This window comes from Sardina pilchardus, chromosome 3 (genome assembly GCF_963854185.1).
Source record: "Sardina pilchardus chromosome 3, fSarPil1.1, whole genome shotgun sequence".
Lineage (NCBI taxonomy): Eukaryota > Metazoa > Chordata > Actinopteri > Clupeiformes > Clupeidae > Sardina > Sardina pilchardus.
In genome coordinates, this window is record NC_084996.1 from 648,044 (window position 1) to 654,135 (window position 6,092).

The window sequence follows — 6,092 nt, forward strand, 5'->3', positions numbered from 1 at the left end:
CTGTGGGCCAGATGTACTAACGTTTTGCGCCCATTTCAGGCGTAACGTGCGCGTATAAACATGGGGATGGTATGTACAAACACGCCGCAATGAGAGAAACGCGCAGACTGCCTGCCGTGGGAGCTGAGAATGGCTATTTGCGCTTTTCCGTGTCATGCATATTAATTCCTGGGCGGATCAGCTGGAAATGGGTGTAACGCGCAAGTACAGGGGAGGAGAGGTACTAATAGCGATTGATTAAGTATTCCGCCTTATGTATGAAAACAGCGCACGTCTACTTTGCGTTGAAAAACTTCCGCCTTCTGAAAGCAGGTGTAATCCAAATTGCGGTTAAATGCGTCTATTAGAAAAACGTTTAGAGTCAGCTGAATCACTATTCAGAGCATCAGTTTTCTTCATTATACTATGTCAAAAGCAACCTTAACTTTTGTTTGCCTCTCTAAAATCGTATTTTCTCTTTCACGACATAGCCTACACTTCCCAATCTGTTAGACAGGCATTACTGTAAGTCATACCCGTATAGTCTACCAGCAGTAAATAGTTCACAAGTATTTTTTTAAGTGGATTAGTAGAACTTCTAGGCCTACTCTGTCTGTCGCTGCTCATTGACATCTCTTTGTCTCATGTATGATCGCTAAACTTGGATTCTTTTTAATATTGCAATATTCAACTGCGCTTGTGGTTCAGCAGCTCTGCGCACGCAACTAGCGTTGTGGAGGGGCGGGAACGGGCGGGGATGACCGCAGTTAACGTAATGAAGTGACAGCTTAGTAAATTCCACGCAATATAGCCAAGCACAGCGTTCGCATTCTGCGTTTACAAAAACTCGCTGTTAGCGCTGTGTTAGTACATCTGGCCCTGTGTGTAATGTTTAGCAAAAAGTGTGAAGCTGAATTTGTGCCTACTGTTGTACTACTCTGCACAGGTGTTTTGCTTCTTGAGTGTTAAGTTTTGTTAACGGTCTGAAAATCTTAATTTTACTGTGTACTCAGTTGAAAAAAACTGTAAAAACAGGTGCTCGTTCTGGTTTTACTGGTTTTTATCTGTGTGAAGCCCATTGGGTTGCCCTGCTGGACGGAATGTGCTATATAAATAGAGTTGTTTATGACATTTGGAGATTTGAGAGGATGTTTTGCTCTCTGTGTGTCAGTTTAAATAATTGTGCTATGAGTGTCATTTTAGTGTGTTAGCAGTTGGAAAAAACTGTAATCCGTAGGGTTTGATATGACGTTGGTCCACCCTTTGTAGCTATACAAGCTTCAACTCTTCTGGGAAGGCTTTCCACAAGGTTTAGGAGTGTGTTTATGGGCATTTTTGACCATTCTCCCAGAAGCACATTTGTGAGGTCACACACTGAGGTTGGACGAGGAGACTGGCTCTCAGTCTGCGCTCTAATTCATTCCGAAGGTGATCTGTTGGGTTGAGGTCAGGACTCTGTGCCAGTTTATCCACACCAAACTCTGTCATCCATGTCTGTATGGACCTTGCTTGGTGCACTGTTCCACAAAAGTTGTGAGCATGGAATTGTCCAAAATCTCTTGGTTAAAGGGATAGTTCGGATTTTAAGACACGAAGTTGTATGGGTTCCCTGTCAGCAACGTAGTGCATCAGCACTGACTTACCCCCCGACAGCGTCCTGTGAGCCGAGATCCAGCCGGTTTTTGATCGTTTTTGATGCCGGACTATTTTCTTCAGCAAGTTTCTGGGGGTCACGAAAGTAAAGTGTTTTTCTTCTCAAAACCATATGCGTTCAACAGAGTGATATATTTGCACCACAAAAACGTTGTCCAGCTGTCAGTAGCGCGCAGTGATAGGAATCGCGAAAAATAAGTAAGTGATAACGAGGTTTGAATTTTTCCTGGACAACGTTTTTGTGGTGCAAATATATCACTCTGTTGAACGCATATGGGTTTGAGAAGAAAAACACTTTACTTTCGTGACCCCAGAAACTTGCCGGACTACTTTCTTCAGCATCAAAAACGATCTAAAACCGGCTGGATCTCGGCTCACAGGACGCTGTCGGGGGTAAGTCAGTGCTGATGCACTACGTTGCTGACAGGGAACCCATACAACTTCGTGTCTTAAAATCCGAACTATCCCTTTAATGCTGAATTATTCAGATTTCCTTACACTGGAAATGAGGGACTGTGACGCCCCTTAAGTGTGTGTGTGTGTGTGTGTATGTGTGTATGCGCGTTAGGGATGCAACGGTACAGTTTTGCCACGGTTCGGTTTGTATCACGGTTTTTGGGCCACGGTAACGGTTCGGTTTCAATATATCAATATTATCTTGGCTCTAGCATACAGGAGGCTATATTTGCCTTTTCTATTTCAAATCAACAATGTGCTTCTACTTACACTTGCAGAGAAAATATTAAATGCATAGCCTGACACAGATGAAGCAGAATCACAAAAATATGTATTAAAAGAAAAGAACACCATCATTGCCTTCTGTCATAAACAGGCAATGTTATCCATAGTGCAGTGCAGCATAAAGTAATGTGTAGTTATTTATTTAATAAACTCACTGTTCTTCACACATTTAAAGAAAATACTTAACTGTTATACACCCTCAAAAAAGTAGTGAACAATTCTGAAAATCTTCTCAAAATAATTGGTGAGGTAGTATTATGTGTAGTTTCAAATGGATATTTGATTTGGGAGTGCCTGCCCTGTCCTCTTTTATGAACGTAAAAAATGTAAACATAGACAAAAGTGCAGTGCAGCATTAAAAATATTAGAACAATGAAATGAACATTATTGCAACCTGTTGTCAGGGGGGGGGGGGGGGGGGGGGGCAATATTCCGAGAAGAAAGTGGCAAATTTGCCACTTCACAAAGTGTCTGTTTCCCCTGTGTCTCCTGTCGTGTGTGTGTGTGTGTGTGTGCGTGTGTGTGCGAGAGAGTTGTGTGATTGACGAGTGGACGAGCGATTGGCTGATTTAGCAGTGAGTTTATTGTTTTTCGAGTGGACACCTCCCGCTGCCCGTAGCCTAGCATGTACAACGTCAGGAAAATAAATGACCCGAGTTTGGAATGACATGTCAGCCTCCCCATCTCCTATAACCTCCCATCCCTACAATATTTTCCAGTAAACTATCAAAAAGAGAATACACTCAGCTGTGTCGGCGTCACGCTTTCTTAGGCTACTCTAGCGAGCAATCAACGCAGGGCAGAAACCACCGGTTACACTGTTACACACAGACTTTATAATGTGGCAAATTTTCGACCTTCTAAAGTGGCAAATTTGCGTCTTTACAAAGTATATATACGTGGCCCTAATACGCCGTCGTATTCGTTATGTCTTTGGGAATTATAGGAATATTGTTGTCGAAAGGCTGCAGCAATGGATGGTTGGGTTTTCGGTGGCAAACTAACTCTCCGTGCTGCTCCACTTAAGGTTACAGCCGGGTGATGAAGGCGCAAGTGGGCCGACATGTTGGATGTGTTACCTTTATTAGGTGATCGTTGTGAAGCAGTGCTTGCAATGCACACTGTGCTTTGTTTACTGACGGTCTTTTTGCCTTGTTCGTGGGCTACTTCAAATGTCGCCATGATCATGCAGCCGCCGGTAAAGTTTGTTTCTTCTCACATGACTCCTTCATTTGCATTTCAACGCGCTTATTGGCTCTTGGGAAATTCAGTAAAATTCTGATTGGTTGTTGCAAGGTTGACGAGAGGCAAGCTGAACAGTCAGAGAAAACGCATCCCCCGGGTCCTAAGCACTCCTCTCTATCGCTCCCAGGCTACGCGCGCAATAACCTTGTATTAAATAAAAAGTTTAATGTCGCGTATACCGAAATATTGCGGTTTAGGTGAGTCTATTGAACCGAACAGGCCAAACCGAACGGTTCAATAAATTATTGAAAACCGTTGCATCCCTAATGCGCGTGTGTGTGTGTGTGTGTGTGACATCAGTCTCTCTCTCTACCACCATACACACACATCTTTTGGACACACCGCACTGCATAACACTTCTACTTACTCACACATGAGCGACACGCATTCATACACTTAGTGTTCACCCCCTAGACATTTGCTTTAATAGAGTACTTTAAATAAATATCATTTGATTGAGAATCTGTTGTTGTGCCTCTACTGTGTTGCGCCGAGAGCCGGGCATAACAGGGACGAGGACCCCCCCCCCCCTTGGAGGGGAGATGTGTGTGTATGTGTATGTGTGTGTGTGCGTTTGCTCATTGTGTGTGTGTGTGTGTGTGTAGGATGGGCACGTTCGTGAAGTTGGCGGAGGTGTTGGAGGAGAGGGGTGTGTGTAGTAGGGATGCAACGGTTTTCAATAATTTATTGAACCGTTCGGTTTGGCCTGTTCGGTTCAATAGACTCACCTAAACCGCAATATTTCGGTATACGCGACATTAAACTTTTTATTTAATACAAGGTTATTGCGCGCGCGTAGCCTGGGAGCGATAGAGAGGAGTGCTTAGGACCCGGGGGATGCGTTTTCTCTGACTGTTCAGCTTGCCTCTCGTCAACCTTGCAACAACCAATCAGAATTTTACTGAATTTCCCAAGAGCCAATAAGCGCGTTGAAATGCAAATGAAGGAGTCATGTGAGAAGAAACAAACTTTACCGGCGGCTGCATGATCATGGCGACATTTGAAGTAGCCCACGAACAAGGCAAAAAGACCGTCAGTAAACAAAGCACAGTGTGCATTGCAAGCACTGCTTCACAACGATCACCTAATAAAGGTAACACATCCAACATGTCGGCCCACTTGCGCCTTCATCACCCGGCTGTAACCTTAAGTGGAGCAGCACGGAGAGTTAGTTTGCCACCGAAAACCCAACCATCCATTGCTGCAGCCTTTCAACAACAATATTCCTATAATTCCCAAAGACATAACGAATACGACGGCGTATTAGGGCCACGTATATATACTTTGTAAAGACGCAAATTTGCCACTTTAGAAGGTCGAAAATTTGCCACATTATAAAGTCTGTGTGTAACAGTGTAACCGGTGGTTTCTGCCCTGCGTTGATTGCTCGCTAGAGTAGCCTAAGAAAGCGTGACGCCGACACAGCTGAGTGTATTCTCTTTTTGATAGTTTACTGGAAAATATTGTAGGGATGGGAGGTTATAGGAGATGGGGAGGCTGACATGTCATTCCAAACTCGGGTCATTTATTTTCCTGACGTTGTACATGCTAGGCTACGGGCAGCGGGAGGTGTCCACTCGAAAAACAATAAACTCACTGCTAAATCAGCCAATCGCTCGTCCACTCGTCAATCACACAACTCTCTCGCACACACACGCACACACACACACACACACACGACAGGAGACACAGGGGAAACAGACACTTTGTGAAGTGGCAAATTTGCCACTTTCTTCTCGGAATATTGCCCCCCCCCCCCCCCCCCCTGACAACAGGTTGCAATAATGTTCATTTCATTGTTCTAATATTTTTAATGCTGCACTGCACTTTTGTCTATGTTTACATTTTTTACGTTCATAAAAGAGGACAGGGCAGGCACTCCCAAATCAAATATCCATTTGAAACTACACATAATACTACCTCACCAATTATTTTGAGAAGATTTTCAGAATTGTTCACTACTTTTTTGAGGGTGTATAACAGTTAAGTATTTTCTTTAAATGTGTGAAGAACAGTGAGTTTATTAAATAAATAACTACACATTACTTTATGCTGCACTGCACTATGGATAACATTGCCTGTTTATGACAGAAGGCAATGATGGTGTTCTTTTCTTTTAATACATATTTTTGTGATTCTGCTTCATCTGTGTCAGGCTATGCATTTAATATTTTCTCTGCAAGTGTAAGTAGAAGCACATTGTTGATTTGAAATAGAAAAGGCAAATATAACCTCCTGTATGCTAGAGCCAAGATAATATTGATATATTGAAACCGAACCGTTACTGTGGCCCAAAAACCGTGATACAAACCGAACCGTGGCAAAACTGTACCGTTGCATCCCTAGTGTGTAGGCCTACTCATGTGTGTGTGTGTGTGTGTGTGTGTGTGTGTGTGTGTGTGTAGGATGTGTATGTGTGTGTGTGTGTGTGTGTAGCACGTTCGTGACGCTGGCGGAGGTGTTGGAGCAGAGAG